Here is a 26,277-nt window from a genome sequence, read left to right as displayed (position 1 = left end):
CCCCCCCCGGCATTCTGATCTCTATGCTTCCAAATCAAAGATTTCAAACTATAGTCTAATTCCTCCCCTTCTGTAATAGCTTATCTTTATTATTTGATATATTTTTTTCCTTTACATCTTGACTACGCTCATCTTGTTAGTGAACAAATGGATATAAAAGCAACCTTATTCAAAGTCTTGGTGTTGAAACATCCTGTAATCTTAACTTCATGCTATTAGTCTCTCCCAAATTTTCTCCTATTTAATAGTTAGAAGGAGAAGCAATAAACAAAGTTATTATTAGTGATAGAACAGTTAGGGAGATGATGCTAAGAGTATGGACCTTCAAGTACAAAAAGAGAAGACACAGATATTCAGAGTGAAGGCCCAAAAACATTCCACTCCCAAACAAAGAGCACCAAGAAATCTATGAATTGGAACTTCAAGGCACAGGCTGGATTATTTCCAAGTCTCCCAGCTGCCCAGACTTTAGGCAAATTCAACTCATTTACAACTCTCTGACAGACTTGCTCTTTTGCAAGGACAAAGAAAAGGTTTGACAGCCTGGCTTTTCTGATGCCATCCTTGCCTCCAAGTGTGACCTTGTCACATTTGCATATCATGTCACAAGGAATCTGAACTTATTTTCTAAGCTATATTCTCAGTACCAGCTCAAATGGCCTGTCACACTCCCCATAACATTGTTCTGTTCCTTTTGTCCATGCTGGCTCTTCATCTAGCAGTCTTTTCCACCCAGATTTCAGTCTCTGTTTTATGCAGTTTTACGCTACACTGAAATCTCTTCTCCATATATCCACTCATATGCATACTTCTTCAGCACAGAGACTCTCCGTAAATATCTTTTGCTGTCCGTTTTCTTTAAATGCTTATTTATAACATGTGTATATACATAAGCACATGCATTTGTATATGCACAATTGTAATTGAAGAAACCTTGGATTGCAAGTCATTTTCAGTACTTGAAATATAGAGTTAACCTCCATTTTCTCTGCCTCATATATTGCTGGAAACAGAAATTAAATTCTATATACTTACCAGACATAATTAATAAATTAAGTAGAGTGGAATGTGATTGCATCAAGGGGCCCAAAGCTTCCTGGCAATTGAATTAGCCTGATAATTGATACAAATAAATATTTTCCAATTAGGAACTTCACAATTTGTCATAGTGCTACACTAGCTTTTATCTTTTAAGGCTGTAGACTAGCTAGCAATCTAGGATTTCTTTAAAAACTTACCTTTCTACCACTAAGATACAACTGTTTCTGGGGAAATTCCTCAGAAGCTCCACTTGTATAATTTTGGGGAGTTCTGGAATTCGTGGTTGGTAGCTGATCCTTACACATTGGTGTCTGCTTCTCTAATTGAAAATTGTGAATGTTGAGGCCCCAGATAAGAATTTATCTTTAAAACCATTTATACAAGAGAATAGTCTTTGATGAGTGATAGGTGTGTCAGGAATTGACATTCCATGTAAAGATACAGGGATTTGGAACCCAATGACACTCTGTGATGTAACTGAAGCTGTACTTCAATTATAAACTATGGAACATGTGTCATAAATGAAGCTCAGCCTGTATCATAGACCACAGTTTCAGTAATATAAATTAAGGCCAGCTTCTATCATAGCCTATGATTCTGGAAACTAAAGGATGGATTTAGCTCCCTGTTTGGCAAAGAGGGTGCATTATTGCTCTTAATATTAGAATGCAAACAATGTGTTGGATTAGTTTTATATATATATATATATATATATATATATATATATATATATATATGTGTGTGTGTGTGTGTGTGTGTGTGTGTCAGCAATAACCATTGAGTCAGGTGAGTTTTACTATCAAAAAATGAGATTTAAAAGAGATTATTCTTTATCTTTCTCTGCCTCTATTATTATTCAAGTGACTAGTACAATACCGTGATGTTAAACATAAAAATTATTACTTGGTTTATTTTATTTATTTATTTTTGCTAGGTTGTTGCAAACCATAATACACATTTGCTAATGGAAATAGTTCATATGTTGTGGGTATAGCTAGAGAGGGGATGAATCACTATTGTTTGTCATGGTTGAAACCAGAAAATGTACACAAAAGGGATGAAAATTTTGGCCAGAGACTTTAGTTCTCCATTGAACTTATAATTGATCTTGGTGAAACCACTGAATATTTTTGAACTTGCATCTTTAATCATCATTAAAAGTCTTGATCTAGCTATACCATTCCTGGGCATATATCCAAAAGATGTTCCAACATGTAACAAGGAGTCATGCTGCACTATGTTCATAGGAGCCTTATTTATCAAGAGCCAGAAGCTGGAAAAAACCCAGATGTTCCTCAACAGAGGAATGGATACAGAAAATGTGGTACATTTATACAACAGACTACTACTCCGATATTATAAACAATGGCTTTGTGAAATTTGCAGGTAAATGCATGGAACTAATAAATACCAACCAGAGTGGAATAACACAGTCACAAAAGAACACCCATGGTGTGTACTCACTCACAGACAACATGAAACTCAAGAAAAAAGAAAATCAAAGTGTGGATTCTTCAGAACTTCTCAGAAGGGGGAATAATAATCATGGTAAAAAGAGGGGGGATGGAGAGAGGAGTCTAGGAGGGACAGAGGAGTGGAAGGGAAAAGGGGGGACAGGATCAGGTGTGGGAGGAGGCAAGGTGGGGTGGAGAAGTACAGGGGTCAGGAAATTGAATGGAGGTAAGTAGCAGTTGGGGATGGGGAACTTGGGGCAGCATAGAAAGTCCCAGATGCCAGGGACCTAAGAGGTTCCCAGGACCCAACAGAGATGAAATTAACTAAAATACCCAACAAAGGGGAGAGAGAACCTGTAGATACCATATCCAGTGGATAGGCATGGGTTCTGGTTGAGGGATGCAGCCACCCATACATTTCAAAAATATTAACACAGAATTGTTCCCATCTAAAGTAAATTAAGGGACAATGAATGGAGCAGAGACTGTAGGAAAGGCCATCCAGAGACTGTCCCACCTGGGTATCCATCCCATCTGCAGACACCAAAACCAGACACTATTGCAGATGCCAGGAAGCACTTGATGACAGGAGGCTGGAATAGCCGCCCCCTGAAAGGATGTGACAGATCCTAGTCCAAAACGGGAGTGAATAAATGCAGCCAACCATAGGAGTTAGGCGAAGGACTGAAGGCACTGAAGGGGTTTGTAACCTCACAGGAAGAACAAGAATATCAAGCAGCCAGACCTCCCAAAGCCCCCAGGGACTAAACCACCAACCAAAGAGCACACATGGAGGGACCAATAGCTGTAGCTCCATATGTAGTAGAGTATTACCTTATCTGGCATCAATGGGAGGGGAATCCCTTGGTCCTATGGAGGCTCTATGACCCAGTGTAGGAGAAATACTGGGGCATTGAGGCAGGAGGGGGGAGGTGATGGAAGGAGCACCCTCAAAAAGAAAAAAAGTAAAGAAAAAGAAAAGAAAAGAAAAGAAAAGAAAAGAAAAGAAAAGAAAAGAAAAGAAAAGAAAAGAAAAGAAAAAGAAAAGAAAGGAAAAAATCTTGATCTAGTGCCTATCAATGAGGACATGCAACCTGAAGGGGCCACGTCTTGTAGCCAGACAGTAACCTCAGTGGAGGAATAAGGAAACAAACCCATCCACAAAGCATTCAACCTAAAATTTGTGCTACTTATAAGAAATGCAGGGACAAAGATGGAGCACAGACTGAAAGAATGGCCAACCAATAACTGGCCCAACTTGAAATCCATCCCATGTGCAAGCACCAACTCCAGACATTGTCAATGATACTCACTTATGCTTGAAGACAGGAACGTAGAACAACTGTCCTCTCAGAGGCTCTACCCAGAAGCTTACTGAAACAGATGCAGATCTGGGACTCTTATGGAAGAGTTGGGGGAAGGATTGAGTGCACTGAAGCAGATGGGAACCCTACAGGAGGACCAACAGAGTCAACTAACCTGGACCACAGGGAGATCTCAGAGACTGAGCCAAAGAACACACACAGGCTTGAATTAGGCCCCCAGCACATATGAAGTAGACATGCAGTTCAGGTTCCACATGCCCCTCACTCCAGGAACTGGAGTGTAGGCTCCCCCTAATGTTGTAGCCTACTTTGATATCCATTTCATGACAAGACTCACTTGTCTAGTCTCAGTGACTTGATATGCCAGGAAGGGGGGATACCTGAGGAGAGCCCATCATCTAAGAGAAATGGTGGTGGTGGGAGATGGTGTCTGTGAGGGAGAACCAGGAGGTGTTACATTTGATGGAAATAAATTAATTAATTAAAATAAATAAAAATAATATCTTGCTTTTGATATAAAAATGGAAAAGAAAAGGAATATTATCATGTGCCTGTGTATTTGTACTTCATTTCATCTATGCCTATTAAAACACTGGTAAATAAAATTTGTTCATAAATGCACACACACACACACACACAAGCAGTCTTGGTCTAGGCAATAATTCCTTGGTATTTCTAATTCAGAAATTTCATTTATCCATGACTAAAAGCAGTACCATACTTCAGATTTTATTGCATGGTTAAGATTTCACATGAGTGAGTTTATACCACATTATGCTATGTCCAATGTTCACACTAACCTTGTCAGTATTGAAACTACTTAATACAATTAAATTCTTTGTAGTCATATTTAATTTTTCTTAGTATTAAAATCAAGCTACAGTTTTCATATAATATAATATAATTTATACTTTATTAAAAAGTCTTTTATATCAACCTTATATCTTGCTTGCATGGTAATTCTTATACCCAAGATATCACAAGCTCTGACTCATTCTTCTGGAATAATCACAACATTTAACCATACCTAGTAACAAGAATAGGGAAGGATAAGTGGCTATTAAGTCATAAATGTCCATGGGTATACAATAGCAATATGAAATTCACTTCAATTGCTTCAGGTATTTCCTCAAGCTAAGCAGTGCTTACTGTCTGACCAAGCATTACTCAGCGACATTTACAAATATCAAAAATATTAATTCCTTCAATTTACTTCTCAAAGAATTGAATGCACATTTCTGTGGCTAGAGAAGATTGGCTTCTATAATGATAAACACCTCTGATGCATTGTTTGACTGATGGACTAAACCTTCATCTGTACTTAGTAAATGCCATAAAACAATAGATCACTATATTTGACTGCATTTTCTCTGTGAATTCTTACTGAAGATTCTAATGTAATCTGATTCTATATGTGCACAGAGTAACAATTCACTCAAGTATTGGAAGATCAATGAGCACCACAATCCAGCATCTCTGCACATCAGATGGGTAGTATAATTAGCCGCAAAATATTTGCTTTTCACAGATGCATTCTATGATCAGGATATTATTTGTCAAATAAATCTTGACCTACATATGATAAAGTTTAATAAACTCTTCATTTCATCTAAACCTTAGCAGTGTGGAGTCACTATGCTAACCTATGAACATGAACAAATAAATCATTTTATTTTCCATAAAGTTAAATAACTAAGAAGTGCTAAGAGCAGGATACATAGTCTTCCCCTGAAAAGAGCATGCTAATTGAATTGTTCAGCATCAAATGACTAGACATAAAAACACACATAGATGTTTGATTTTAGAGATTTATCAGGTTTTGTTTAGTATATATATATATATATATATATATATATATATATATGATATAGATACAGATACAGACATAGAATATATAGATAGATATAGGTATAGATGATATAGAGATATAATAGAGAAGAGATACTATGGGTGTATATATACGTGTGTGTGTGTGTGTGTGTGTGTGTGTGTGAGAGAGAGAGAGAGAGAGAGAGAGAGAGGAGAGAGAGAGAGAGAGACAGACAGACAGACAGACAGACAGACAGACAGAGACAGAGAGACAGAGAGAGAGAGGGAGAGAGAGACAGAGACAGAGACAGAGACAGGGACAGAGACAGAGAGAGAGTTTTTCAAACAATGAAGGCTATACACAAACAAAATTCTTTGGTAAGAAATTAAAGGGACACATGTTGTGTTTGGGAAGTAAGAGAAAAATATTAAAAGATGCAATTTTAGAGACAAATTTTAGAAATGTTAGTATGTAAGAGGAAGTGAGGTAAAAATGTCAACATTGAAGAAAAATATCATGAAGCACTCAAGGTAGCTGATTGTTTTAAGACTTGGCCAGGAGAACATTGAGACCAATTTAGAATTAGATAGACGGTATCACCTAGTGACCGTTTAGAACTTCATTTATTATCAGGATGCTTATGAATTAGAACGGAATCAGACCCTAACCTTATATTTGAGACCTCGGGTATAAAGGAAAGCAAACATCAAACGTATACTACCTAAACCCTTGCTCCTTACATCAGAGATGGATAGAAACCAGCACTTTCTGGGAAATTCAACCATAAGACTAAAATAGAATATAATTATACAAGAGATGCCATTGCATGCATTGACCATAGTCATCAACAAAATATCATGGGGTTATAGAAAAGGAGGCTGAGAGTGACAGATGACGCAGGCAGGGAAGGTACGGCTCTGGTTTTGACCCTGGCCTTTATATTGGCTTTGACTCTGCACCTGTTACAAAAATAGAATTTTCAGCATAACTTATAACAAATCCTAACTGCTCTCAAAAGAGACTCTTAACTAAGTCATGTGACTTTCTTTGTTCTCTCTTCTGGTGTTAGTAACTGAGATAGAGGAACCTCAAAGTGTGAAAACATTCATTTCATGATGGAGAAAGTTTTATACTGTCCCATCCATTGAAAGTTCAGAGACAGGAACTGACTGATGAAAATTATGAATGTTAGAATATTTCCCAAACAGGTTCAGATTATTGATGCTTTTTTTATTTTTGAGTGCTGCATTCTCATTGCTTAAAGAAGTGAAAGAATTTCATGAAGAAGGTCATGAGGTCATGATCAAGGAACAACACTGTTTAATATCAGTAGATTTTAATATTATTGAAAAATTAAATATACATCCACAAAATCTCCACATCAAAAGACCTTGTTTTTGTGACATACACAAAAACAAGTACTTTATGTATTAGAGAAAATAGAAAGATTATAAAGCTGCTAGTAAAGCCATTAACGTCTACAAAGTGGCCACACTTCTCCCTCTATCAGATGTTTTCTTTCAGTAAAGTCATGGTTGAAAAACCGAAACAAACAAATAAAAAACAAACAAACTGTTTCCACTGGCTTGGGGAAATGAATTTAGAAAATTTTCCATAGACCTATTTGAAAACATGACTTTTATTGGCATCAACCTCAATGGATATTTTACATACTTACTAAATTCTCTTTATTATTCACACTGTATCTGCTGAACACTGAATAAAGGTGGTGATGATCTGTTTCCTGCATTCAGCAGTGTTGTGGTCTGCGTGGAAAAGCAATGTGTGGAGCGCTCCATAGCACAAGGTAGTGGATGCAATGCCACAAACAAGAACCTGGACATTTTATGTTAGGGAGGCCTGCTGTATAATATGTGTGTGTTTATGAAAGGCTTTCTCAGAAATGATGGCCATGAAGCGACTAGCAATAATTTGTGTCTCAATGTTTTGTTTTGTTATTTTTCTCAGAATTATATTATGTACCTTAATTCTTTACTCTATAAAACAGGTTTTATTTATATGATTCTTTAAATTTCTTGGAGTAAAACTCAATTGCACCATGCTTTAGACCCTTCAAAGAATACTCACAGGCCTTGCATCCATGTTGCATTTTCAGTTGCACAATAATAAAGACTAATAGATTAATGCGGGTTGGCAGAAGCCTGTAATTTCCTCACTGTGGAGGTAAGGCAAGGCATCATGCTGGAGACTAGGCATGGAAAGGTTACAAGTTTGAGGGTTGCTCTGTGAGACCCTGACCCAAACAGCAAAGCCAAACCTTATCAAATAATACTGAACTAAGGAATTCCTTTCTTGACATTTAGTCAGTTGTTCAAGGACAATGTAAAGCTGTGTTATAATAACTTCCTTTTATTCAAGGTAAGTTTAGAGATCTGAGAGACTACCTGGACATAGAAACAAGGATCTATCAAGGGTAAGGGTATGTTTAGAGAATGCACCAGAGGTGAAGGTAGAGCAGACTCTGGCAAGGTGAATTTCAATGTCACAAACTTTGTTTGGATAGCAGAGAAAAAGGAAAAGAGATAATCACCACCCTGTCCTCCTCAGAACCCTTCTGCTACCCTGATCAGCGGACAAGTAATAAATCGTTATAGCCTACTCCCAACAAGTGAAGGTCTGATTCGAGATTGGTAATAACTATCCATCTCCAGCCTCAGGAGTTCTGCAGGACATATTGAGGTCTTTCTGGGCACACCAAGGAAAAAAACATCTTCTTCATGGGGAAAAGTCAAGCTCATTCTGAAAACTTGTATCTGAGGTCAAATAGCAAGTCTTTCTCCTTGGAGAAAGATCAATTAATAAATTAAAAGTGCTAAACAGCCAGATTCACATCAATGATTCTTGAAAGTAGAAAAGTGGAATCCAAGAGAATTCACGTACAGCCACGTTCCAAGGAGTAGATACTTCAGGTCAGATAATTTAAAAGCAATCTGAATGCAAAGGCCTAGGGTTGGAACTGACAGACAGTGACCCTGCAGTTCGATCACTCTTGCTTGTAAGACAGGGTATGTTGTCCATGTAAAAATAAATTCAAGAGTAACAATATTGAGAGCTGACTGGAACTAAACAATATCCAGTAGCAAGAAATTATTCAGAAACAAGAAAGGGAGAGCAACAAATGAGGGAGAGAATGGGAAAAGCATAGATGCATGCAATCAGCCCACTCTTCCAAGCTTTTGAAGTTTCCTGATGGCATGGAGATTACTTTTCATGGTGGGGCGTGTTTTATGTATCTCCAACCTTCTTGTTATATTTGTTCCATCCATAATACTTTTACAGTGTCTCCTAACTGTATGTAAGCAATGCTTTCAACAAACTTTTATTAAAGACAAATTATTTTGGGTGCTAAGTAATTTTAGTCCCCTCTTCTCAAAATTCATCAGTCACTAACATAAATCTTTTAAAATAATGGCTGTACTTTAGATATAGTGAGTTGTGTGTATGGTGATAACTTTCTTTCATTATCAACATGATTCTATACTCACTCTCTGATGGCCAAACCTATGATCTTCATATAACTCAGTAGGCAAAAGACATTAAAACCGTTCCGCTAAAGAAGAAAAGGATGACTCCTGGTGTTGATCTTCTGATATGATATCTAAATGATTTATATTTTGTAGTCTGCCTATGGAGTTTTGTTTTAAATGTTACCTAAGGTGTTTGATATGTACTTTATTTCTTTTAAACTTTTATGAATCTAAAGTCAAGTTAGAAACGAAAAAGGAACCATACTTTGAATGGATCTCATGACCTCTTTTTTTTGCACTTAGTGCAGCAGAAATCCTTGTTCAAATATCTGTTCAATAAACATAACTAGTCCATGTCAATTATAGTTCTGAGGGGAGAATACCTACTTTCAAGGTGGTGTACAGAAGAACAGATGTATGACTGCTTATGTCAGGGGAGTAGCTTCCTGGGTATAATGTTCTAAATTAAATCCTACCTTTTATTCTCTTATTCTTGGTATTTTGGTTCCATGTTAGTCATTGTGGCTACCACATTCAATCTTGTTCTCCTTAGCTCCCTAATCTGCTTTTGAGTTTGTGTCAGCACACCAAACAAAGGTGAAGATTTGTAGTAAAGGTAGATGTGAGAGAAGAAGGCAGTCCTGCAGGGCTCTAAGAAGACCTCCCTAAGTGTGTCAGAATTCCATGCGATGGTCAAAATGTCTCTGAACCACATTAATACCGTGGTATAGATATAGACGGTGGAGTCACTCGAGGCTTTGTATGTTGAAAACAAATTAAGAAATTGGATTATTTGTTAGTTGAGAAAATGATTTAACAACGATGCCCTTAAGATAGAATCTTTGAGGGCTGATAAAAATTAGATGCATTCATTTGAATGGAGACACCATGATTCAATATTTGTGGCTCTTATAAGAAAAGTGAGAGTGACTGGGAGAGGCTCACAGATATGCAGCAATGTCAAGTCTTGTCTCTGGATTTGGCTGGCTAGCCACGAGCAAAACATTCTCAAAAGTGTTCCTTAGCCTCTGCATCTCCATTTTTGTGAATTTTGTTTTTTTTTTGTGTGTGTTTGTTTTACATTTTACCATACTTAACCAATGGCTTATGGCTTATGGGCCATAGAAAATTCACTAATAGATTTGGGTTGACAAAAACAGTAAGTAAGCAGAGCCCTCTGTCCAATAAAATGTCCCTCCAGCTTCCTCTCCTGAGAAAGGTTAATGCTGTACGACTGAAAAGGAGAAATGCTGTTTTCAAGAATCCAGTCATCCATGGGTAACCTTGCCAAGGGTCGGTTTTTAGCTGAGAAGAAATGCATGGGCCGTTTGAACAGCCTTGCAAAGAAGGCCAGAATCGCCTTCCACAGAGAGAAAGTGTTATCTGTGACAGAATGCACTGGTAGACTTGTAATATCAAAAGATATTTGAAGCACTTTTATACTTATATCTTGCCAATTAGGGAGGTGGGGGGGGAGTGAGAGATTTGAAATCGATAGCAATTTGTAACTATATTTAAATTAATGATTCAATAAAATGATAATTTTAGAACCAAGTCATATTTGTAGATGGTTCCCTTTATATGATGTATATATAAAGCAAATATATATCCCATCACTTATTCGCACAAATTAATTATGAAGAGTATAAAATTAATATAATAGTATTTAAGACTTTAGTATATTAAAATCCAAATTTCAAAGCTGTTGTTCCAAGAAGAGTCTACATTACAATTATGGAGACCTTAAAGGCTTGGGGCTGTGGAAATCTTTCCCTCCAAAGGTTCCCTGTACAGATAACAATGGTATTGAGATTATGAAAAGAAACAAAACACTTATAAAGAGATTTCTGACACATATGCAATGAGGAAGTAAATATCTTTATTTTTAAATATTTATGCACAATCCTTTACTCTTTAATAAGAGACAACTTGAGACCAAATGCTTGTCTTGAGTACTTGGCCATTCAATCAGAGTAACCTTGCAGTTGTAGGTAACTAGGGGCATTGAGCTTGAGAATCAGAGGTTTTAAGTATCTCCAAATTTCTCTTATCTAAAGAAACTTTAAAACTGGCAATTAGAGTTATAAGTCTGTCAAGGCTGTACAACTGTAGAATTGGGTGGTAATTGGAGATGTCAATCATTGTCCCAAGATAAGCAACTTGTGTCTCAGACTAGGGAAAACCAGTATGATAGTGTCACGAATGCTATATTTTTAAAAACAAAACAAAACTGGGACTAGACTTTCTCCATAGATATTATAAAGTTGACTAAAGTGAATTCACTAGCTTGGATCCATTTAGCAACCCTCTGCTTCCTAGAAACTTAATTGAGGCATGCAGTGGAGATTGTTACACAATAGGAGGGGCAAGAGATACTACAATAAATGTGATAAACTTTCTATCCTTCATGGTGGAATCTGAGTTGCAGGGACAGTTTATTTATGCATTCCATGTGCACTGAAACTTTTCTGAGACAAGAGCTGCCTGAATAGCAGAAGCTGTCACCAAACCACTTAGGAGGGAAGCACATGATGAATGAATTCCTAAAGTTTGAAGTAACCCTTACTGTTTGATGTTCCATGTGAATCCAGATTGACTCTGGATCCTGTACATGTCTGAAAACAAGTAACTTGTAAGAGTGAAACAATATATTTATGGCTAAGGAATATAGCATAGGATTGGGTTGTCATAGGTTTGACTTTGTTTATAAGAAAAAGATATCGGAAGGTCCAGGGTTTTGTCTAAAGGAGCAGATAATAAAGAAAGCTGTCAGATCATATGGAAGAGCTTCAAGCAGCAAGGAAGGCCACAGGCTTCACTCTAAGAATTTCTCTAGTGAAAGGAGACAAGGATGAATATAAGACCGCTCACATCTCTGTTCAGGAAGATATTCCTTAATCTAGTAGGAAAAAGAAGAGGTTCTGCTTCCTCATCCCTCTGAGATGACTTAAAACAAGTTACACCGGAAATGATGTTTTCTCAATTCTCCTGCCTGCCTAGCATTTTTGAAAGGTGTGGGATGGATTAGTTCAGATCAATACTGAGCATGTCTTTCACAGAGAAGAGATCTAGGACTGAAGGAATAGAAGGGCCCCAACCATCAATACCAATGGTTACACAAGACAATAGACTGGGAGGAAGTTAAAGGCATAGATATTAAGTGGGATAACAGTTTGCCACTTAATGAAAAAGCAAATTTACAATATGGAAATGACCAAAAGTTTAAACTAAAAACTATTAAAAACTTCCTAAGGTGACGGGAAGAGATGAAGTTGAGAGAGAATTGAGTGGAAATCAGTGACAGGAGAAAAATAACATTTTGTATTTTCTTCCCACTGAGTTGAAGCATTTTAATAGGTTTATCATAGCAGCATGGCAGAGAAGACAAGGAAAATTAACACACAGTGCAGGACCAGCCTGGAAGTGCTTGCAGATGTGTGAGAGACTGGTAGGGAGGGGTGAGTGTCAAATCTATAAGCTTATAACATACCTGAGGAGATTTCATATATATATATATATATATATATATATATATATAGATAGATAGATAGATAGATAGATAGATAGATAGATAGATATAGATATAGATATAGATATAGATATAGATATAGATATATATGTCACATATGAAAATTATATATATGAGACAGAGAGACAGTGAGTCAGATAAAAAGAAAACCAGGACTTCAGACATACTCATAGACTCTTTTCAATATTTCTCAGCAGGATAAAGGAATTAAATGAGGCTCTGCCTCCTGAGTGCTTGGCTCTTACAGTCAGCCCCGAAGTAAAGCACTGAACCACAACAGCCATTAATGTGGGCACTAACCAAGATGAAGGTCACCAATGTTCCTCCATGAAGCATCAGCAGAAGAGCAGGTAGTTAGTGGTGCAACTCTGCTCAGCTCAGCGACAAAACCTTCGGCTGAACACACTGTGGGGAGGACCTACAATTTTCTTAGCTATTTTGAAGTGACAGATAGTCTGTGTTAGAAGTTCATACTGCACAACTGAAGATTGGAAGACACCATACCGTCCTCCTCTTCTCATTAGCTTCACAGAATGCTCATCCAGTCTCTGTACATAGCACCATGGGTAAACCTTCAGGGTAGCCAAGCCTCTGGATGCCTCTGACACTACTGATGAGGGGCTGTGATCTGAGCACCATCTGACTCGAAGCACTAGTAGCTGTAGTCATCACAGCTGTAACTATCAACAGCCATCTTTCCAACTCTCCTCCACTTGAAACTATCCTGAGATTAGCCTCCAAGTTCAAATATTATATTTGAAAACAAGGCAAGGGTTGAAAATCATAAGCATTACAGAGAACTACTAATTCAAAGTCTCATGCAGGGTTGAGGAGTACTATGCTTGATGGCAGAGAAATCTAGGCTTTGCCATTTCCTTAGGATCACTTGCCAGCCTCTACCTGCAATTCTGATGTGCTTGTAAGATAATCCATTTCTGGTTTATACGGTAACAATCCCTCTTGTCACATTGAAAAGAAGTATTTCGGGAGCCCAGTGCAGCTCGACATCAGGGAGCAAGGCTACCCACACTTCTGTCTTCTGTCAGTGTTTATTTGTACAGGAAAATAAGGAAGAATAGTGTAATTGAAGCTATGTTGTAAGCTATGGAGCTGTTTGCTTCTTTTAGTATAGGCTATGTTATGGAGGCAAACGATATTGGCATGCACTTCTGTTTTGCTTTAGTTGGTTAATGTGTGCATCAATGTATTTTAGATGGTGAAGGCCAAGCAAGTCAGAAATATTACACTGCTTTAGGGTCAATGTTTAACTCAATCTTTGGATGTTCTGTTTCAATCAAAGAATTTTTTTTAACATGAATGAGATGATGTCATTGAAATTGCCCCTATATTCTGTTCTATAAAGGAACTGATATTATTCAACCTTCAAGGATGAATGACCAAAATCTTTAGGATCTACTTCTTTGTTAGATGGCCATATCAACACAGTAATGAGGATGAAAAGGACTTCTCAACTCAAGACAAGGCAAAATTCGGGGTTTTATTGAGATAAATGACTGAACAAGACTCCCTTATGCCAAGATTAAATCATTACCTATGGTAAAATTATCTCTTGAATGTGTGGAGCATGAAATAAAGTTATTCAACTAAGAAAAATAAACTAAAACATTGTAACAAAGCACAGACATGCTGTATATCACCCAAATACAGAGTGTGTGTGTGCCAGTTTGTGCACCTATCTCAGAAGGCTATACAACCTACTGCTGAAGGCTCAGGTGGGTAAGAGGTCAAATGATTTCTTTCAGGAAACCAGCACATGTTTTTCCTTTCTTAGTGCAATTAACTTTCTCACTAACTCCTCCCACTCTTTGCTCCTCTGGTCTTACCCACTATGACAGTCATTTTCTGTGCTGGTGTTACAGCTTTGACTACCTTCCATAATCTGCCCACAGCTTCCTTCTAATTTTGGCCATTGATCATCACTTACCACAATCCTGTGGTTTTCACCTTAAATTTCTACGGCAGTGATGCTCAAAAGGATTGCTGATGCATTTTGTACGGTGCTTTAGATTATTTTAATTTTTGATTATGATTTTAAAATTTATCATTTATCTATCCTGTTCATTATGAGATTTATGGGTTTTTATTAATATGGCTGCAGTTTATTGTTTTATACAACTAAATTGTTCCATGTCAGAAGCTTCAGCATGTCCTTATCCATCATGTGGTGGATGCTTTGGTGTTTCTAAGTTTCTGAGCTTAATTTTGTTGTTATAAGTTATGATGTGATAGATACACACACACATATCTCTTCAGATTGAGGTGTCCAAGTTCATTTTCATTGATAATGAGGAAATTAATTTATCTCTTACCACATTTTAGAAATGAGCAAGTTAGGGGACCTTGGCATCTGTTGAGACAATAACTTGTGTTATTTAGGGCTATTTCAATTGAGATTCAGTAAATGATTAACTTTTAATAATTTTACATCTTCAGTATTAGGAAACATGGTAGTATTTTGTAACCCCTGTCTGTCATAAGTGCAGTATTATAATTAATAAGCCAGCTCATCAATGCTGATTCTTTCTGACTTAATATGTTTTAGAAAAATCAATGTCATCTCTATCCATCAGCATTTAGGAAATATAATTTTATATGATACATTTTAAATAGAAAAGTTAATATCTAACCTATGTAAATGAAGAAGTCTCCATATTTTTAAATCTCTACAATTGGGAAAATTGCAGGTGATGGCATCTTATAACCGCTGTCTGCCAGAGGCCTTTATCAAAGGAAGTTTTATTAGATTGTCAGGCATTTGATTAGTTTTTATTTCTGGTGGCATGAAAAATATCCATAGTTACTCAAAGTTTTGGTCAATGTTTAATGTAAATTTATTAAAAGTAATTTCATCTGGGACTGGTAACATATGCCTTTTATCCCAGCACTTGAGGGGGCAGAGGCAAAAGGATCAGCCTCGTCCTAGAGAACTTCAGGACAGACACAGACCTTTGTCACAAAAAGAAAGAGGAAAAGAGAAAGAGTAATTATTTCAGGGAAGAATAGAAATACTCAATGTTGTCAGAAATATTCAATTAACATATTCTAGATTAACAGAGCACATAAGTTAACTTAGGGAATTGGTATCAATTACTTGGATGAAAGTCCTTGAATTGGAACTGAAGTGTATTAGAAAATATTTAAAATTCTGGGTGTGCATATTTGTGTGCATGTATACAGGTATGCTATTCTATGACTGTAGGTATGCAGGGCAGAGATTATTATCAGAAATCTTTCCCCATTTGTTTTCATCTTTATGTTTTGTTTTTTTTTTAAGAATTTCTTCTCAAACCCAAGACTCATGGGTTTGCCTAGACTGACTGCCCAGTAACCTTAGAATTCTTCCGACCTGTTTCGTAGATCTGGGTTACAGATACCAACACATCTCGCTTTTATTCAAGTCCTTAGGATCCACCTCTTGCTGATGCAGAGAATAATAATATAAGGGATATCATGAACGTGGATGGCTCTGAGTTGAAATATGATCTATAGACTGAATAAGAAAACAGCATAGACTTTGGAGAAAGTTTCACCTAGTTTTTACATGGATGAATTAGGTATTCTCATGTTGTTGTGTATACCTCCGTCAGCTCACAGATCTGATGAAAGCATATATATGCAGTGTTGAATCCTACTGTAAACACAGCTCCTCACATATTCTTGGATGCGCAGTGATGTTCGCCACTGTCTGGAATTCCTTTGACCCCTCTTTATGTATTTATGTGACAACTTCGGTTCTTAGCTTATATTTTCTTCAATAAAATGTTAAACATTTTCATAATTACTAGCATTTAAATGAGATTAATCACACGTTAGATATTATCCTTTATAAATAAAATTATATTTTTGTGGTGGCTGATTTATATGAATGTCATTGATTTTTACATACTGAGTCAGAAATAGCTAACCTTCATCAGCTCTCTTTTTAATTCAAGTACTGTGTCTATTGGCTGTTTTGGATTGTTTGCATAAACAATGTTAGTGGTACTTTTCTTTTTTGGCCTTTCTGATCTTTTTCTCTTTATGTGCCTTGTGTGGCTGCAGTGTTTCAAACTTCTGGTAGAAAATAGAAATAGTAATCATGGAAAATATTTATTCTTAACTTAAAACTAAGATTTATTAAACCTTTTACCTTTTGAATTAGTGTTTTTCTTACAGGACTTATAGGCATGTGTCATGTGTCTTGTAAAATGTTACTCTTTCAGTCATGACATTGGTGGCTATATTAGATTCTTTATTTCAAATATCAATTAACATTTTTTCTTCCTTTGATCTAGTAAATGTTGAAATTCATTAATAGATTTTCTAATTTTAAAACTTCCTTATGTTCCTGGTACATACTCCAATTGGCATAAATGAGCATGTTTGAATATCTTGCAACATTTAGTTTACTTCTGTAAGAGTCTGTATATTTTGGTAGCTAAAGACTCCAAAGTTCAATTATGTGGTTATAGTTCTGCTTATTTAATGAACTTTTAACAAATTACTTAACTTTTTTGTTCTTTAATTTTAAAATAGTGCCTTTACAGCCCATGTATGCTTACATACCATCAGGTGAATTAAAATATGTTCACTCTTTTCTGACATTTTATAAATTATTCCTTGACACACTGGGTCTGAACAAAACTGACATGACCGTTGATTCTGTAGCGTAGTTTGACTTTTCTGATACTTGATTTACACAGCCACATAGTTATCTCTTACGTCTACCTTCTTTTGCTCAAGCCATACATTTCTAGTTATATTCATCATAATTTCTATGTTAAGAGTTCATGTTGTCTTATTCTAGCATAGTTTGTACATATTATGCTACACTGATATTCATTTAATCATTTGACTTTCAAGATATTTAAAGATAGTATCTGGGTTTCCTGCCTGATGATGGGATGGAACCCCTGGTACGGTAGTCTCTGGATGGTCCATCCTTTCATCTTAGCTCCAAAATTTGTCTCTGTAACTCCTTCCATGGGTACTTTGTTCCCTTTTCTAAGGAAGAATGAAGTATCCACATGTTGGTCTTCCTTTTTTCTTGATTTTCTTGTGTAGACACTATTGCATATGCCAGCAAGATTTTAATGAAAGGACCCTGATAGAACTGTCTCATGTGAGGCTTTGCCAGTGCCTGGAAAATACAGAAGTGGAGGCTCACAGTCATCTATTGGATGGAACACAGGGCCCCCAATGGAAGAACTAGAGAAAGTACCCANGGAGCTGAAGGGGTATGCAACCCTATAGGTGGAACAACAATATAAACTAACCAGTATCCCCAGTGCTCATTTCTCTTGCTGCATATGTAGCAGAAGATGGCCTAGTTGGCCATCATTGGGAAGAGAGGACCCTTGGTCTTGCAAACTTTATATGCCCCAATACAGGGGAATGCCAGGGCCAAGAATTAGGAGTGGGTGGGTAGGGGAGCAGGGCCAGAGGAATGTATAGGGAAGTTTTGGGATAGCATTTGAAATGTAAATAAAGAAAATATCTAATGAAAATGGAAATATATATATATATATATATATATATATATATATATATGAATGTTTGCCTATATTCATGTCAGGGTACTACATGTGTGGTGTGACTCATGGCTCTGGAGACAAGAGTGGGCTGTTGGATTCCCAGTCAGAGGCATGCAGATGTTGATAGCAGCTATAAAGCTGCTGACACCTGGATCTAGGACTTCTCCAGAATTATTACAATCTCTTAAGTTTTTAGCCATCTAGATGGACTGATCAACCTTTCACTTGTGGTAGAACATTTCTAGTGTTTTCACATTTTGCTAATACTTGTGAAGTTTATGTGAATATACATATGCATGCATCTATGCTACTACCATACTCTTTATGGAATACTTAGGAATGGAAATTCTTGTAATATGGAGATATGTGCCAAGTATTTCTACAGTGATAGCAATGTTAAATATTACTGAAGCAGTGTAGTAATTATGACCAGTTACTTATGACCAGACTTTTTAAAATATTTGATAAAGAATTTTCATAAAGTAGATAGCATTGTTACCACTCAATTCTTTGAAATGTTTTTTTGCTGAAGAGATATTGCTTCTTCCTTAACTATATTTTGGAATGAACTGATTCTGTCCTTTAGGTAGTAAGAACTTTAGGGAAAAGGTGAAGGAGGAAAGTGTTTTTAGCATCTAGAGAAATAGTTTAGTAGGCTAAGTGCTTAGTGAGCAAGCATGAGCACCTGCTTTTGGATCTCCAGACTTGAAGATTTAATAGCAAGGGATGGTAAACCCAGGGCTGGTTAGATCTGGGCGTTTGCACACAGTGATCCCCATAGAACTTCACTGGACAGCTAACTTGGCAAATCAGTAAAGCCCAGGTCAGTGAGACTCAAACATCACAATCAAATCAGAGAATACCACTATCAACCTAGAAGGTTGTGACTTTTTAGAATGCCATTCTCCTTGTATTAGAATGCAAGCTTTTTGTGATCAGATTAGTTCATCATCTGGGAAGAGGACTGCACGGATAGAGTGCTGTTTCACCCTATCATGCAATAGGTAAGAACAATCAACCATCATAGGTTAAACTGGCAGTAGGCCATAGAAAAACTAGACAGATTCTCCCTTGTAAAAGAACACCTTATTATGCCATTTTGTACTGAATGTTATAGGGGGATGTATCTATGCATAGCCAATGCATATGAGAAAATTAAAAAATGCTATGTTGACTTTCTTCAGAACTGTAATACCTACATATGTCATCCATAATAATTTTCCATGAGAGATATTTCTAATTTTATGTGTTTTGTCATTTATTTAGCTAGATCATAACTCACAGATGTCTATACTACATGACTGATAATATTTCCACTTTTCACTCAAATTGTTTAGGATCCACTGCAACCCTCAGTGGCTCCAGTTCTCTTTGCAAAACTCCATTCTCCTTCTTAATGTGAGATTTCTTTCTTTGTGGATCTACAAATTGCTTCTCACTGATATAATACATAACTAATTCCAGCAAGGCATTAGTTCACCCCAATTTGGAGTATGTTACTAAAACTCATAATTTGCTTACCAGATTGATTTTCAGTTTGTCTTTGTAGCATTCTCAGATGATGCAACAGAAGGATATGTATATTTGTCTATTTGTGCACAAATATTTTCATATGTGACTACAGTCGTCTCCATTGGATTAAGTATGAATACTTACTATGCATTCAGCAGCAACATGTTATGACATGGAATTTGGAACCATCTTTCTTCAAACCTATGTAAATTTCCACTCTAAAAGATAGAAACCTTTCCCCCACTGCCTATTGTATATTTATGCCTTTGCTTAATCTCAGTAAACATGCTATGTACAATGTAAAGCATAACTGGAATCCCTATGAGAAAACATTTTACTAACTCAAGTACAGCATTCAGTTCATATTCTTTTTCTCTTACTTTAACAATACCCACTGATTTCCAAACTTGTTTAAATCTGCAACTTAATCTCCTTCTGTGAAGTTATTTCATATATTTTTAATGCAGTCAGAATGTGATACCGCATTATGCATGCCATTCTGAAAGCACCCAACTGCCTAAATGATTTTTTAAATAATTTGCATGCATTAAGTCTCAATCTCTGTGCTGTAAGTACCACAGGTTTTAACAAAGCAATTGTGTCATGAATCTCCAATGGCCTTATTTTAAAAAACAGCTTCCCTGACACATAAATTCTCCTGTCTATCAGCTATTCTAGCCTTACCACCCTCCCCCAATCTACTGACAAATGATGACTCAGCAACATGTGGGTTGCGGGTTAAATTTACTCACATTAGTTCATGTCATGGCTTGCAAATTAATAGGTCTCATTGTTGAATAACAGTCTGTATTCTGATTGTACCGCAGGTTGCCCATTCATCCAATTACCAATATTCACATTCAACTATCATTACTGCCTTATTGGAGCCTTAAAGCATCTATCCTTTAGTTATTCTTGCAATACACAGTACATTATTCAGACCAACATATCGTAGAATACGGTTACAGTTCCTAACTTTATAAAAAATAGTTTGGAGATTCAAAAGAAACTAGAAAGATATGGACTACATGATCTAACCAACCTATTCCTAGATTTGCATCCAAAGAAAGTAATGTTAACATCTATGAGGCATGTGTTAATTCTAATGCTTTTTGTTAGACTGTTAAAAGTAGCAAAGACATAGAATTAACTTATAAGCCATGTCACATATGATGTGCAGTGATCAAACAGTAACCTAGAAAATGATCAACGTATACACACAATGGAGATCTAGTCATTATTTAAACACAGAACAGATTGTCTTTGGCATCAGAAAGGAACAGAAAATGTCATGTCCTTTTATTACACAAATATGGATAAAAATACAATATTCTCACTAAAAAAAGTTTCTGTATACATGAATGAACTAAGATCCATAAATACGTGAAATTACCGTTGTAGGTACAAAACCGTTAGAGGTAAATTTGAGATCAAATGGGATCTAGTCATGTTTCTAAGAATGACGTTTCATCTCTGCATCTGACATGTGCGTATAACTGAGGCCCAGGAGTCTCAACAAGCTGATTTGATTCTGAAGCATTCAGTTCTTTATACACTGGAAAAAGGGATTGTGGAATCAGAACAAAATGAAAATTTCAACTACTAAATAAAAAATTCTTTTTTGGGTGTATTCTCAATATTCCTTATATCTTCAGAATCATTTAGTAGGTGAAGATTCCTAATTAATATGGTGTCAGGATACCTTCAAGTTTCTGTTCATATTTAGATGAGGATGTCTGAAGAAAAAGTAGAAATCTTTGGGAACCTGTTGTTGTTGTTGTTTTAGTAGTTATTGGATAGTGATGGTATACAAAGCAACATATCAAACTATTGGCCAGGTATTAAAATCTGCAACCTCATTACATTTAAATGAAAGTATATAATTTATATACTGTGAATTATAGTCATCTCTGCTGGGAAAGTGTACACTGTTTCATTCTAGTCTTTTACAATAGCACATTGGAATTGTCTAATTTAATTCATAAGGTATGTTTTGTATTTTAAGGTAAGCTAATATCAATTAATCTGTGTGTTAGTAAGAGAAGTTATTTATACCATTATCCTTCAAGTTAGAGTTAGGAGTACTTTTAAAAAATGTTCTGCTAATATTCATGGATAAGAAAGCTAAAATATGTCAAAATAAAGATGAGTTCAGCAGATTGTTTTGTGTAATTTAATTTTCAGGTAACCTATTTCAATCTAGACTCAGCCTCTTCTGAATAGAATTTGTGTTTTGTGGTGCATTAATTGTCCAATGCAAATAGACTAAAAATAAAAATTTAAAAAAAAAAACAAGAATCCACTGAGAATATGAATCCGGGATATGTGGATTTTAAACATTCTCTTGCACATAGTAAGAAAAATATTAATGTGTTTTGTATAGCTCCCTAATATACTCTTATAATGAATGAAATAGTCCGGTCATTTTAAAGATTTTTTGATAGAAATTATTATAGTATTGCTATCATTATACTATTGATCTCATTATATTGGTTGGTTCTTAGATAAAGACTAGGGGTTTTTGATTTTTGCTTTAATTTGCATGGCTGCTAAGCAGCCCAAAAAATTTCTGACCAGCTAGCACACACTGATACTTCACCATTGTCTCCAGCTGAGAACCAGATAAACTGTCACTGGGAAATACTAACCAATATTAAAACATCAAAAATCCAGAAAAAAACAAACAAACAAACTTAAATAGGATAATCTAACAATCCAAATGCAGTGGTGTTTACCTATTGAATACTGCTTTTATGTTATGTTATATGTTGAAAGTTATATGTTAAAAACTTTACCACTGGCAAACAACAAGAAATTCAATAAATTAAAGCATCACTTCTTTTATTTTGGGGGTTATAATATAATGATATAACATTCTGTTCACTTCTTCCTCTTCAAACTATCCCATCAAATAATATCACTAAAAATACTTTCTATAAAAAGTTGCAATTTCTTGTTATTCAAAGAAAAATAAATGTTTTCTCTCTATGTATAAATTGGCATAATATAACATTAGACAAATTAACCCCTCCTAGTATAAAAATCAGTAACTCAATACATAAACTTAAAAGAACTAAAATGTAATGAGGTTGCAGACTTTAATACCTGGCCAATAGTTTGATATGTTGCTTTGTATACCATCACTATCCAATAACTACTAAAACAACAACAACAGCAAAATGTTCCCAAAGATTTCTACTTTTTCTTCAGACATCCTCATCTAAATATGAACAGAAACTCGAAGGTATCCTGACACCATATTAATTAGGAATCTTCACCTACTAGATGATTCTAAAGATATAAGGAATATTGAGAATATACCCAAAAAAATAATTTTTTTCAGTAGTTGAAATTTTCATTTTATTCTGATTCCACAATCCCTTTTTCCAGTGTATAAAAAACTGAATGTTTCAGAATCAAATCAGCTTGCTGAGACTCCTGGGCCTCAGTTATACACACATGTCAGATGTAGAGATTAAAAAGTCATTCTTAGAAACATGACTAGATCCCATCTGATCTCAAATTTACCTCTAACGGTTTTGTACCTACCACAGTAATTTCACGTATTTATGGATCTTAGTTCATTCATGTATACAAAAACTTTCTTTTAGTGAGAATATTGTATTTTTATCCATATTTGTGTAATAATTGCTGCATAGAACTAGGGCATTAAGTTACTATTCAGTTTTATGGAAGGAAAGATAAGTTCAGAGAAGTGGAGTAATGAGATGTTGAGTTTATATGACTAACTTGCCCAGTGATTCAGTCTTGGCTCCGGGGGTGAAATAGCATAAACCCAGTAATGTCATTATTGTGTGCCACACAAGGGTCTATGTTTGAGGAAAAGTGGGAATTTCTAATTCAGGTCCAAAATTTCCGTGTAGACATTGACTTCAACAATGGATAGTTTTCCAAATCTTACATGTATTAAATGGCATGTTTAAAGACAATTGATTATTTTTCTAAGTCTATATGGTGGTTTGAATATGATTGACCCATAGAGTGGCACCATTAGGATGTGTGGCCTTGTGGAGTTGGTGTGGCCTTATAGGAAGAAGTGTGTTACTTTGGGGATGGGCTTTGAGATCATCCTCCTAGGTAGTTTTCTAGCTGCCTTCTGAATAATAGGTGTAACTCTCAGCTTATTTTTTTTGTTTGTTTGTTTGTTTGTTTTGTTTTTGTTTTGTTTTGTTTTGTTTTGCTTGTGACAGGGTTCCTCTGTGTAGCCCTAGCTGTCCTGGAACTCACTCTGTAGACTGAGTTGGCTTCGAATTCAGAAATCTGCTTGCCTCTGCCTCCCAATGGTGTGGGATTAATGGTGTGCGGCGCCACTGCTGAACTCTCAGCTTTTGTAGTCCCACATCTGCCTGGACGCTGCCATGCCCCCATCTTGATAATTATGCACTGAGTGCCTGAATCTGTAACCCAGTCCCCATTAGATGTTGTTCTTTATAAGAGTTGCCTTGGTCACAGTGTCTGTTCACAGCAGTAAAACCCAAACTAAGACAGTCTATGAAACTCAGAATTATTAAATAACTCAACCACACACTCTGGGTGTAGGTGTAAGATTAAAGTGGCCACAGTGAAAAGTTCTATCAATTCCCTTTTATAGGATATTCTAATTTGAAAGGGTATGTGAATTCATAGTTTTAAGATAAATCTCAGAAATTAATATCCAACTTACAGTTCATGCAAATTCATATAATCTTAAGAAATCAGCCATGAGTGATGGTGCCTCTGTGGGTTCACCTGATCTGTTGTCTACGCTGCTGATTCAATAAGATTTCTTTTTAAATATCAGAGAAATAGCTTTTCATATCTGCTCTTTTGTATCTTGCAATATCCTTTCTGGTCAAGTGCCCTGTCGGAGGAGCAGGTATTGATTTTTTTTTTTTTTTTTTTTTGAAGCTAATGTACAATGCTTCACCCCGACCAATCTCCTTCACCTGCATCTAGCTTGTAATTATAAAATGTTAAAGGCACAGGAATACCTGAAGCCTTGCATTTGTTTCATTTATTAAAAATCTAGCTACAGCTTACTGATAAAATACTATTATTGATAACAATGCATTTCAGGGAAGTAGAAAGCACCCCTGGCTTGTCTAAAACATTTCACGCGACCCCACAGAGAAAAAGATTTTTTTTTTCCCCCAGAAAGGATCAAGTGATTTCATACTGATCAGGGTATAAAATCTCATTTCCCCCATTTTCCGTTTTATGCTATGACGTTTGACTAATCTTGGTTTTAAAGGTGGTGATTTTCAAATCTTCCTGAGAAAACATCCTTGCCATATTTAGTGTTCACCTGCCTTTGTTTAATCTCAGACCTGTCACCCTACAGAGCATATTTCCTCTTGTATTAACTATTTTTGTTTTATTTTATTTTCTGTGCCTGAAATGGAACCACAATGGGTTTTTGGTTTTGTTTTGTTTTCTTTAACCATCTTACAGAGACTTCATAAGGATTAAATCCAAATTCTCGGAAGGGATGTTGAACTTGGCTTTTTCTTTTCTTTTCTTTACTTTTTTACTTACTCTCAGACAGAATTTTAAATGGTTCAATTTTACTGCATGAAGAGAGATTCAACAACTGAATTTTTCAAATTTTTCTCTGCCTCTGTCCTGTACTTCTACAGGAAAACAGGGTGAGGTATTATAGTTTTGAAAGTACAGTTTTGTGCTTAAAATAGAAGGAACTTTGTATAAAAGGTTTCCGAAGCAACACTGTAAGAATCTGTCTGTTTGAGTTCAAGAGACCCCTGACTGTGGTTTGACAGGGAAGCAGAGGAGCAATCAGTGAACGGAGTGTACTGGGTTGCATACTCAAGGATAGTTTAAATATCAGTAGAGCTCTTTGAAATATCCTGGGAATATGAAATATTAACAATTTAGTAGGGACAACACAATTTAAAAATAACAATGGACTAAAATTTAAATCATAGCCATAATTAAAATATGCTCATATCATGGAATAATTCTACTTTTAATGACAAGCAAAGCAAAGTTTAAGCATCATGGTATTTGCTGTGAGAATCAACACTGTGGAAGAATAAGTATGTCCATAAGCTTTTCTTCTCTTTCCATCTTGGGCTGCCTTTTGAGCATTTTTCAATGTGACAGACAACAGTTGACCATGACTATGTTGTAGCACTAGAAATATGTGATCATAGTAATAAAGAAGCTAAAAGCTTAATGCTATTAACTGATTTAGTATTTTATTATCATAAGAACACTGAACATGAGCTCCACAACCTCACCAAATGCTTAAGTGTGTCCTTAAATTCCGTGAAGTAAACGTGCAATGTTGTACAACTGATCTCCACAATGTTTTTATTTTTTTAAATTTTGAAATAACTTTATTTTTTTATGTTTTTTATTAGATATTTTCTTTTTGTGTGTGTGTATCAACTTTTTTAAATATTATTATTATTTTCTTTATTTACATTTCAAATGCTATCCCGAAAGTTCCCTATACCATCCCTCGCCCCTGCTCCCCTACCCACCCACTCCCACTACTTGGCCCAGGCCTTCCCTTGTGCTGGGTCATATAAAGTTTGCAAGACCGAGGGTCCTCTCTTCCCAAT

Source organism: Mus pahari, chromosome 15 (assembly GCF_900095145.1).
Source record: "Mus pahari chromosome 15, PAHARI_EIJ_v1.1, whole genome shotgun sequence".
NCBI classification, from domain to species: domain Eukaryota; kingdom Metazoa; phylum Chordata; class Mammalia; order Rodentia; family Muridae; genus Mus; species Mus pahari.
The sequence above is the reverse complement of the archived record's forward strand: the minus strand, read 5'-3'. Positions refer to the sequence as shown.